The sequence below is a fragment of the Anolis carolinensis genome, chromosome 4 (genome assembly GCF_035594765.1).
Source record: "Anolis carolinensis isolate JA03-04 chromosome 4, rAnoCar3.1.pri, whole genome shotgun sequence".
NCBI lineage: Eukaryota > Metazoa > Chordata > Lepidosauria > Squamata > Dactyloidae > Anolis > Anolis carolinensis.
Window position 1 is genome coordinate 20,092,084 of NC_085844.1, and position 12,515 is coordinate 20,104,598.

At 41.7% G+C, this 12,515-nt stretch overlaps 1 non-coding gene across 1 annotated transcript; it reads left to right on the plus strand.

Annotated features, from left to right (window-relative positions):
* Positions 1-458: 458 nt before the first annotated feature.
* LOC100567714 (uncharacterized) lies at positions 459-8,762 on the plus strand. The gene is made up of 2 exons (XR_010005877.1): positions 459-840; positions 4,213-8,762. It is a non-coding gene; the product is annotated as an uncharacterized LOC100567714 (transcript).
* Positions 8,763-12,515: the final 3,753 nt, after the last annotated feature.

Here is a 12,515-nt window from a genome sequence, read left to right on the forward strand (position 1 = left end):
ATCCTGTGTGTGTTCATACACACACATAGAGTCAATCATTGTAAACTTTTGGCAAGGCTGGCTTGTTGTTGTTATTTTACTTTCCAAATTATATTAACAAGAACAACAACATCCCAGAGAATATTTTTACTCCTGAGGAAATTCCTTGTGCTTGAATGAATTACAATTTTTGAAATATGCTGCCAAGTTGTGAATTCTGAAACTATGAACACATTAGCAAAAAGAAAAAAGAAAGAAAAGAAAAAAAGGAAGAAGAAGTAGGGCTACGCTGGAGGAATTATCTTTAAGATAAATGTTTGCACTTCTAGAAGCTGAATTGCCTGAGGTTGTGGATTTCCTTCAAGCAAAGCACTGACAGTGTTTGTAAGTCTATGGAGTCAGAAATATTGTGCCCTCTCTCTTCTCCTTCCCACTTTCTTTGGCATGATAGAAAGGGAAGAGAAAGGAGGGTGTGTGGGGGGATTTTCTGCAAAAAGAAAACAGTAGCAACAGTAGCCCTGGGATAGAAAACAAAAGAGGCGGGGAAGAAAGAAAGGCGCTTGAGAGCAGCCCAGGATCCCTCCCACCCCTAGTTCTCTCCATCCCAGCTTCTTGCAGGAAGAGGCCTGAGCAAGAATGAGTATGGAGAAGAGCCAAGGCGAAGAAAGCTTCTCCAGTCTGATGCTGGAGGACATAAAACGGAGGCTGATCCGAGCTTTCCAAGACTCAAGCAAAGCTGCTGTTGTCCAGCTGCCTACATCAATTGAAAACCCTGGTAAGGGTACCACTACATTGGCAGTTCAAGAGGAATTACGAAGGATGCATGTTGAAGGAGCCATTGCCTGGCTCCGTGTGGAACTGGTAAGTAGCTTAGGCAAGTGAAGTGAACGGAGGGACATATTTAGACTATGGATAAGGTCAGAGGCGGTCCAACCATAAGGCGAACTAGGCACTTGCCTGTGGCTCCATCGTCCCAGGGGCGCCATCGTCCTGAGAGGAGGGCACCACTCTCCACCTCCTTCTCTTTTGGGCCTTCCGGCGGCCATGCTGGGCCTCCTGGTGCCCGTGCTGGGCTTTCCCGTTGGCGCAGACCCACCTTCGCACCACGGGAGCCCACCTTTGGGGCCTTCAGAGATTGTGAGGTCTGTGGGAACTTGGAAGCTAGGTATGTGGGGTTTATATATCTGTAGAAGGTCCAGGGTGGGAGAAAGAACTTTTCTTTGAAGCAGGTGTGAATGTTGTAATTAATTACCTTGATTAGCATTTAATGGCCCTGTGGCTTCAAGGCCTGGCTTCTTCTTGCCTGGGAGAATCTTTTTTTGGGAGGAGTTAGCTGTCCCTGATTGTTTACTGTCTGGATTTCTTCTGTTTTCAGAATGTTGTTCTTTATTTATTGTCCTGATTTTAGAGTTTTGTTTTTTTTAATACTGAGGGCTATCTGGGTTATCTAAGTCCACACTGCCCTATATCCCTGTTCAATGTTTAGTGCTAAATTTGCAAATATAGTAATTCCTACATAACATTACCATGTATTGAACTGCTTTTTTCTATTGATTTGTTGTAAAACATGATGTTTTGGTTCTTAATTTCTAAACTCATAATGTAATTTGATGTTTAATAGGCTTTTCCTTTATCATAGAATCATAGAATCATAGAATCATAGAATAGTAGAGTTGGAAGAGACCTCATGGGCCATCCAGTCCAACCCCCTGCCAAGAAGCAGGAAATCGCATTCAAAGCACCCCCGACAGATAGCCATCCAGCCTCTGCTTAAAAGCCTCCAAGGAAGGAGCCTCCACCACAGTCCGGGGGAGAGAGTTCCACTGTCGAACAACCCTCACAGTGAGGAAGTTCTTCCTGATGTTCAGGTGGAATCTCCTTTCCTGTAGTTTGAAGCCATTGTTCCATGTCCTAGTCTGCAGGGCAGCAGAAAACAAGCTTGCTCCCTCCTCCCTATGACTTCCCTTCACGTATTTGTACATGGCTATCATGTCTCCTCTCAGCCTTCTCTTCTGCAGGCTAAACATGCCAAGCTCTTTAAGCCGCTCCTCATAGGGCTTGTTCTCCAGACCCTTAATCATTTTAGTCGCCCTCCTCTGGACGCTTTCCAGCTTGTCAACATCTCCCTTCAACTGTGGTGCCCAAAATTGGACGCAGTATTCCAGGTGTGGTCTGACCAAGGCAGAATAGAGGGGGAGCATGACTTCCCTGGATCTAGACGCTATACCCCTATTGATGCAGGCCAGAATCCTGTTGGCTTTTTTAGCTGCTGCATCACATTGTTGGCTCATGTTTAACTTGTTGTCCACGAGGACTCCAAGGTCTTTTTTGCACACACTGCTGTCAAGCCAGGCGTCCCCCATTCTGTATCTTTGATTTCCATTTTTTCTGCCGAAATGAAGTATCTTGCATTTGTCCCTGTTGAACTTCATTTTGTTAGTTTCGGCCCATCTCTCTAGTCTGTCAAGATCGTTTTGAATTCTGCTCCTGTCTTCTGGAGTGTTAGCTATCCCTCCCAGTTTTGTGTCGTCTGCAAACTTGATGATCGTGCCTTCTAACCCTTCGTCTAAGTCGTTAATAAAGATGTTGAACAGAACCGGGCCCAGGACGGAGCCCTGCGGCACTCCACTTGTCACTTCTTTCCATGATGAAGACGACACATTGGTGAGCACCCTTTGGGTTCGTTCGCTTAGCCAATTGCAGATCCACCTAACCGTAGTTTTGTCTAGCCCACATTTTACTAGTTTATTTGCCAGTAAAATGTGGGCTAGACAAAACTACGGTTAGGCTTTCCTTATTATCCAACATTTTCGCTTATCCAACACTTTTATTTTTCAGTGATTGGTTTGGGGGGGGGGGGCAAAATTCTGTTCGCCTACACTTGAAAAATACCTAGGGCCGGCTCTGGATAAGGTTGCCACTCAGGGTCAATCCAGGCCCTGAAGTTTAGGGGCAAAACCTGAAACCTAGACCACATCTACACTACCATATGAAATCAAAATTATTTGCTTTGAATTGGGCTCGGGCTGTGGCGCAGGCTGGAGAGCAGCTGCAATGAATCACTGCAATGAATCACTCTAACCAGGAGGTCATGAGTTTGAGGCCCGCTCGGAGCCTATGTTTGTCTGTCTTTGTTCTATGTTAAAAGGCATTGAATGTTTGCCTATATGTGTAATGTGATCCGCCCTGAGTCCCCTTCGGGGTGAGAAGGGCAGAATATAAATGATGTAAATAATAATAATAATAATTTTTTAAAAAATAACTAAAAAAGCAACTGTTTGACTTACGTTTAGGAAAGAAGGAAATAAGCAATAAACTTTAAATTGTGACAGTAATGACACAGTAATGATCCAGGGAAGTCATGCTAACTCTCTATTCCGCCTTGGTCAAACCACACCTGGAATACTGTGGCCAATTCTGGGCACCACAATTGAAGGGAGATGTTGACAAGCTGGAAAGTGTCCAGAGGAGGGCGACTAAAATGATCAAGGGTCTGGAGAACAAGCCCTATGAGGAGCGGCTTAAAGAGCTGGGTATGTGTAGCCTGCAAAAGAGAAGGCTGAGAGGAGACAAGATATCCAGGTATAAATATGTGAGGGGAATTCATAGGGAGGAGGGAGCAAGCTTGTTTTATGCTGCCCTGGAGATTAGGACGCGAAACAATGGCTTCAAACTTCAGGAAAGGAGATTCCACCTGAACATTAGGAACAACTTCCTCACTGTGAGAGCTGTTCAACACTGGAACTCTCTGCCTCGGAGTGTGGCAGAGGCTCCTTCTTTGAAGGCTTTTAAGCAGAAGCTGGATGGCCATCTGTCGGGGGTGCTTTGAATGCGATTTCCTACTTCTCTGCAGGGGGTTGGACTGGATGGCCTATGAGATCTCTTCCCACTCTATGATTCTATGATTCTATTATACTTGGAACCTTGTAACAATAAGAGGAACAAGTTCCTTTTTAAGCAGTAACTCTCAAAGTTCTCACTATAATGTAGGTTTCATTGGCTCATATGTTAACTTGGGAAATTTTCTTCAGAAACATCACCAGATCTGGCCTTTTTTTGGACTCAGTGGTGAGGAAACTGCACTCTGCACTTGTTTTATCTCTCCTTAGTATAATCATTTCATTCATCCACAACACTGAAAATATGCCTGGCCTAATTTGTGGTACTAATTAAACCCTTCTGGAGGATAATTGCCTGTTACAAAGAATTATAATTTTTTTTGTTTCCTTATAGCTAGAGATGAAATCCCAGAACCGCAAGCTTGCCAGAACTCTGCTGGATTTAAGCATGGAAATACAGAGGCTGAGAAATGAAACCGACATGACAGTGGCTATAGAATCAAAGACATTAAGCACTACTGCAAACCCAGAATAACAAACAGCAGTACAAGGCATAAAGTCTGAAAAGGCAACACACATCCCATTAGTGATGTTGACAAAATCTGAAGATTATGCTTCAAGTGAGATTGAATTTGGTAACCAAATGTGGCTTGAATGTTATTAAGAACTTCACTTAACTCAACGATTGAAGGCTTGTGGTCTGTATGTTGAAATTTGACGCTTCCTTGAGACTTAGCCAAAGTAGAGAGAAGAATGAGACACCTACAGAGAAGAGTCTCTGTTTTGCTTTTCAGATGAGTGGCACATGCTCAGTCAATAACTGCAAATCTTATCTGTAGAAAGAAAGCCGAGATAGAACAATGCAGATAAGAACACTTTGATGGGGATGATGCCTGGATCTTCCACATTAAATGCTTGATTTGCCCCTGATACTGGGGGTAAGACTCTATTGTAAAAACACAATCTTGTGTTAGATAGTAGAATCCTCTCTCCCACATTTTTCTTTTTAAAATGCAAATAGAGCTACAGCTCCATGGAATCTGTGTATTTTGATCAAAGCTCTAGGAATTTGCATCAAAATATAGTGTGAGAAAGAATTTGCCAGTTTTTTTTTTTTCGTGTCAGGAGCAACTTGAGTCACTTCTGGAGTGAGAGAATTGGCCGTCTGCAAGGACGTTGCCATGGGGACGCCTGGATGTTTTTGATGTTTTTACCATCCTTGTGGGAGGCTTCTCTCATGTCCCCGTAAGGAGCTGGAGCTGATAGAGGGAGCTCGGACAGGACTGGACTTAATGTCAGGGGAAACCTTTACCTTTAACTAATGGAAAAGTGTGATTTGCTCAATGTCATGAATGAGTGAAAATCACTGCAGCACGGTGACTCTATCTGTTGTTGTGTATCTTTAAGTCATTGCTGATTTATGGCAACCATAAGACAAACATAGCATGAGGTTTTCTTGGCAATATTTGTTCAGAAGGAATTTAGCCATTGCCTTCCTCTGAGGCTGAGAGAGTATGAACTGCATATCATTGTGCAGTTGATTTTCATGGCCAAATGGGGATTTGAACCCTGGTCTCCAGAATCACCATCTGATGCTCAAACTACTATACCATGCTGGCTCCTATGTTCCATTACAAGACCACAAAAGAAACTATAGTAACTCATCACACATTCAGCCTTTTTCATGAGGCACCTTGGATAGCCTGGAGCTAATAAAAAGGACTGACAAGTACACAAATGCAATTGTGATGCAAAACATCAAGGGCAGCCAAATCTGTTAAGGGAGAAACTCAGCCCTTGTTTTGTTGTGGAAATGAAGTGGCGATAATGTTCCCTGGGACTATAAACTGGCAGAAAGGAATGGCACAGCCTGTAGGAGCCGTTCTCAAAGTCTTTATCAGTGTCAGCAAATGTTTCTCTTCTTGCAATAATTTAGAGGGTAGAGAAGAAGAATGTTGGTGTGTTAACCGTTTCTGATGAATATAAAAGGCAAATGTTGGATTAGATAATCCGTTCGGACATTAATTCTGTGTTATTGGAGAATGTATGTATATTTAGGGTTGCCAATCCAGGATCATCCCAAACCCTGGGGGTTTTGGTCCAAAACTGACATTTAAAGATGCTCCCTGGTGTTCTCCGTAAGGGTTATGCATAGAAGAGGTTGTTTCCAGATAAAGGTGAAATGTTGGAATTATTCCTTCTTGTCTATTTAGGGAGATGGGATAGGAAAGATTCAATTTAGCCTACTTCTTGGTAGCTGGAAAGTTCATACAAAGTAGAACAAAGGGTGAGCCTGGCACCACAATGGCCAGGAGGAAAGGAACAAGCTAAGTGGATCCTAGAGCAAATAAAGCCTAAACCCTCCCTAAAAGCCAAGTCGACTAAACTGAAACAGCCATGAGATCAAAGTCAGCATGAACCCTGCAAGTGGTTTATCAGATCTGGAATGGTAGTAGTCAGGGCCATAGCCAGAAAAAAAAAAATCTGAGTCCCTTCGGGTGAGAAGGGTGGGATAGAAATGAGGGAAATAAATAAATAAAACACATACAAAATTGCAGGGGGGGGGTGAAACTTTTTTTTAGTGAATCATGAAGAATAGTTCCATAACGCAAAATAATTTAGAAATCAGGCTCCATCGATAAACTTCAGTGGACGCTCAAGACAAATAAACTTCAATGGACACTGATGGAGATTTGGTTAACCAGTTAAACTTCATGAGTAAACCAGGTATTTTTTGAAACCTGAAAAAAAAAATTGAGGGGGGGATTTGAACCCCTAACATCTCCCCCCACCACCACCACCTTGGCTACAGCCCTGGTAGTAGTTGCTTCTGTGCTGTCAGAAATGGGGAAAAGCTTGAACAGAGAGCTTTGCATAAAACTGGCTGAAGCTCTGTACATACAGTACAACCTCCATATCTGGAGAACCGGGACCAGAGGTTTTATCTCCCCACATCTGCCTTCTCTAGGAAGTTTCTAAGTACACCAGATGATTGACATGCTTCTGCTGGAAAGTTCAAAAGATCTAGTAAATTTCTAGAGATTACACCTCTTTATGAGTGGCACTGCCCACATTTACAGAACCAACTATCTATTCATCACTCTGAACTTTTTCTTCAACTATCAAAGCAAACTTTTAAGCCAAGCAATTTGGATATGGAGATCCAGCAAAAGATGTTCCTGGGCCTAAAGTTGTCTACCACCACCCTCCATAGCAAAATTACTCCCATGCTCCCAAAAGGCATTGTGAGGCAATTCTAAAATATTTTATGGATGTGAGAGAGGGATGCAAGGTCTGGTGAGGATCCCTTATCCTTGCACAGTTGATCACCTCTGTCCTAGATGGACCTAGCATAGGATCTAACACAAATGAAATCTTCCATTGGATGGGAGTTACAACCCATCTGCACTAGCCATAATAACTGAGGCATTTGCATGGACATGGTGGATTCCAATGCTTTGTTCTTCAGGTGCAAATATGCAAAACCAAGAGACGGTAGAAACAGAGACAGGCAAACTCCAGTCCTCTACATTTGTAGATTTGACTTTTGTGGATTCAATTATTCAAGAATTTAACTGAAATGCTCTCTGTAGTCACCTCTAGATCCTCCCGTGTGATTCCATACTTAGTTCCAGTAGAAGCTGACTATAGAGTTGGGCTGGAGGGCCTAGGGATTCCTAAAAAGGTGTCATTTAAAAATAAAAATAGCATTTTAATATAGGTAAAGTGTAAAGGTTTTCCCCTGACCTTAAGTCCAGTCATGTCTGACTCTGGGGGTTGGTGCTCATCTCCATTTCTAAGCCAAAGAGCTGGCGTTGTCCGTAGACACCTCCAAGGTCATGTGGCTTGCATGACTGCATGGAGCGCCGTTACCTTCCCACCGGAGTGGTAGCTATTGATCTACTCACATGGGCATGTTTTCGAACTGCTAGGTTGGCAGAAGCTGGAGCTAAGAGCGGGCGTTCACTCCGCTCTTGGGATTTGAACCTGTGACCTTTTGGTCTGCAAGTTCAGCAGCTCAGTGCTTTAACACACTTCGCCACCGGGGCTCCTTTTGATATAGGTAGATTTACACAATACTAATAGACAAAGAACACAATAAAATAGCAATTTTCTTATTCATGTTTTTTCACTTTCATGGCAATCTTGTGCTCCTAATGCCAGTGCATGTGGAAGACTGACGAATTCACCTCCCACTTTTTTTTGCTGTGACAAACAAACAACCAAGAGGTGTGAGAAACAGAATCCGCAGGTGCTGTGTTAATCCATACAGTTCATTTTGACTTAAGGCCTGGCCACTTAAATAATCTATGCAAAGATATGGCTTGGCAGACATATCATTTGTTAAACTGAGAGAAAATGCTTGACCTTGTTTCTGGAAGGAGAGATAATGGATTAAGACACGTGGAAATCTGCCAGGCATTGAGAAAAGGGATAGCTTTTCGAGACAAAATACCATAAAATCAGTCAAAGCTATGGGACAATCTGGCCATTAACAGGGAAGAGAAAATATCAGGGGAAATTATTTAGGTTGATTAATGCTTCTGCATACTCCTTGTGGTAGTAAACATGAAGCAGTGCATTGCCACAGCTGTTATTCAAGTCCCTGGCATTAGGATAAAAAGGAGACTATCTCATATCATGCACACACAGCACTGCCCATGCTTTCCAAGAGTTAAGACCGGGGCAAACACCTGCTAATTAAGCAGTTGGCAAAGTCCAGATCTGTCTCATGGTGGTACTGGGATACGAAATGCTCAAGCCAGAAATGAACACATTCCTGAGTATCTTGACCTCTTGGCATTTGGGCATCATTGATATCATTACAAATGTTGCTGTTCTATGGGTGGCATACACAAAAGAAGATAAGGCCATCTGAAGCTGAATTGCTCTGAAGAGATAGGTTGGGGAAATTGTATGTTTCTATTAAACTTTTTTTAGCAATGTCTTTGTGTTTTTTCCATTTCATTGGGAGTTCTTTGCCCCTAATCCATTGAATATGGAGAACTAACTATACTCTTTTCCTTTCTGTAAGCATAGACCAGTTTTCAAACTATTTTGACAATTTTCATCACAAATCTCTGTAGGTTTGTAATCAGAGGCTGGATGTCAATCTGTTGGGGTGCTTTGATTTGTGTACGGTTGGACTGGTTGGTCATTGTGGTCTCTTCCAACTCTATTATTTTATGAATTAATGTAAGATTTTATATTTATCTACTCACATATATTTGTGCCTTCAAGTCCCTTGTTATCCTATGGCAACCCCATGTATTTCATAAGGTTTTCTTAGGCAAGCAATATTCAAGAAGTGGTATTTGTTGGTATTGCCCATAAAAGTGCCAACCAGGTGCCTTTAGTATATTTAGGCAGCACTATAATTATACGAAAACATGGAAAAAATTAGAAAACTTGAAACATAAATTATGTTCAAAACTGGCAATTGGGTGCTGCAGGAGGAGTGCATATAAGGGACATGTTGAGTTCATGGCTGGGATAGCAGAGTTGGAGGGAAACCATATCCACATATAGCCTGATCACACAGGAAAGTAGAATAATATGTTTGGCAGGCTAGAGATACCATCTGCTACAGTCAGCAACAAAGGTCAAAAATCTAGTATTTTAGGGCATGACTGGATGTGGAAGCAGAAGCAACCATTATAAAAGTGTAACAACAGGCAATCTTTCCAAAACAGAATGCTTCAGTATTTACCAGCACTATGCAGATTCAAACTACAAGAAAGGAGATTGATCATAAACATTAGGAGAAGCTTCCTGAAGGCAAGTCTGGTGGAGTCTCTTTCTCTGGAAATGTTTAAACAGAGACTGGATGGCAGCCTGTTTGGAGTTCATTGCTTGCATGTTCCTACTTGCGCATGGATAGGACTGGATGGACCTTGGGGTCTCATCCAACTCTAAGATTCTAGATTCTAAACTAAATTAGACCATTGATCCATCTAACTTAGCATTATCACTTCTCATTGGGAGCTATAGTGTTACAGTTTCAGGCATGCTTCTTTCTTAGCCTTATGTGGATATCCCTGTCATTGGGTTGTTGTGTGTTTTCCGGGCTGTATGGCCATGTTCCAGAAGTATTCTGGAATACTTCTGGAACATGGCCATACAGCCTGGAAAACACACAACAACCCTGTGATTCCAGCCATGAAAGCCTTCAACAACAAATCTCTGTCATTCTCTGGTTATATAATCCAAGGCTGAATGGTCATCTGTTGGGAGTGCTTTGATGGTTTGTTCCTACATGTAGCCCCTGGTGGTGCAGCTGGTTAAACCACTGAGCTACTGAACTTGCTGACCAAAAGGTTGGCAGTTTGAATCCAGAGAGCTGGGTGAGCTCCCGCTGTTAACCCCAGCTTCTGCCAAAGTAGCAGTTCGAAAACATGCAAATGCGAGTAGATCAATAGGTACTGCTCGGTTGGGAAGGTAACAGCGCTTCATGCAGTCAGCTGGCCACATGGCTTTGGAAGTGTTTACGGATAACGCTGGCTCTTCGGCTTAGAAATGGAGATGAGCACCAACTCCCAGAATTGGACACGATTAGACTTTATGTCAGGGGAAAACTTTTACCTTTATCTACATAGCAGGGGCTTGGGTAGGATGGCTCTTGGGAGTCTCTTCTAACTCGATGATTCTGTTATTCTATTTGGGAGTCTGCAGGAGCCTTTGGATGAGTCTGGAGACAAGTGGGCTTTGATCAGCTTTTCCCAGCATACAATTGACGCTAAACATACTGCAAACAACCTGGTTTTGGGATATGTAATAGAAAGTAATGAAAGCAATCAAAACCTAGATGATACAGATACATTCATTTGTTATCAAATTCAAGCATCTTTTTTTTTCTGAGATGCTTGTCCTGAGAGTGATGATATCAAAGCAAATGCATGAAGAACAACCAATACATTTGCTCATTTCAGAGCAATGCCTTATTTATCAGCTATCCATCAAGATAAGATAAAACACTGAAGGGATTACACATTTTGCTTTGATCTACCAGTAAGCGTGAAACTATGAATTATGACTTATAAACCAATTTTAAATGGACATTTGTAGGATAGATTAACCCCTAACAGTCTTCATGTGGACATATAAGAAACACAGCAAAACAGATAGCATATTGTATAGGTGAACAATCACATTAGCTCAGGCATGGGCAAACTTCTGATTTCAACTCCCACAACTCCTAACAGCCGGAGTTGAAGTCCAAAACACCTGGAGGGCCGAAGTTTGCCTATGCCTGCATTAGTTGTACTGGATGTTCAAAATTCCACTAAGATGGAAAAATAACCTTCCTGCTCCTTATACATATTTTAAACACTATAGAATAAATCACCACTAAATCTGATTTATTTTAATGCTTTTAATGACTTCTTTTACTGTAGCAATGTTATTTTCCCATCAAAATAATCTTTGTGGAAAATAGATATAAAAAGGAGCACTGGTAGATAGATAGCTAACAAAGCTGACATTTTGGAACCTAAGAAAAGTGAAGATGGAAAGATTTATGGTGAAAAAAAAATAACTCATAAGTCACATTCTACTGCTATAAAAGTCACTTTACAATGTCACCCTACAATCAAAGGGAAGCTATAGAGAATGAAGAATAATTTCCTTCACTAAAATGTGCATTATTTAACATTGCCAAACCACCTTCTCTACTTTTTATGTTTTTGCTTGTCTAATTAGATGGAAATATGTGCATTTTATAACACTCTTGATACTGCTTTGCTGTATGAAATAAAAAATTGGGTTTTGCATTTTTATTTGTTTCCATTAACATCTCCCAATTAATTTCAGTAAAAAAGTTTCTTCATTAACAATTTGATGGGCATTTTGGAGTTTCAGAACTATTTTTTTTTTCATTCATGGCGAATAATTTATGATCCAGCAACCCCAATATCTGAATGAGATAGTCTAAGAAAAATATTCCCACTTACACAGCAGGGTGGGGGTGAGGATTACAGTATTACCATTGGGAGCTGTTGCTTTTTTTTGGGGGGGGGGGGGAGTACTTTACTAAGTTTTGATATTCTGCATTCCCAAACCTAGAAAAAACAACTTTTTTGAATGACTTCTTAGACACAAGGAAAAAAAATCTCCATCATGCCAATAATGTTGGGAACATGACGCCTTGGATGTAGCGTATCTGGATTTCAGTAATGCCTTCGACAAGGTTCCCCACGACCTTCTGGCAAACAAACTAGTCAAATGTGGGCTAGGCAAAACTACATTTAGGTGGATCTGTAATTCGCTAAGCGAACAAACCCAGAGGATGCTTACCAATGCTTCCTCTTCATCCTAGAAAGAAGTGAGGAGTGGAGTGCAGTAGGGTTCTGCCCTGAGCCCAGTTCTGTTCAACATCTTTATTAATGACTTAGATGAAGGGCTAAAAGGCATGATCATCAAGTTTGCAGACAACACCAAATTGGGAGGGATAGCCAATACTCCAGAAGACAGGAGCAGAATCCAAAACTATCTTACCCAATTAGAGAGATGGGCCGAAACTAACAAAATAAAGTTCAACAGGGACAAATGCAAGATACTCCACTTAGGAAGGAAAAACGAAATGCAAAAATGCAGAATGAGGGATGCCTGGCTCGATAGCAGTATATGTCAAAAAGATCTTGGAGTTCTCATGGACAACAAATTAAACACGAGCCAGCAATGTCATGCAGTGGCTAAAAT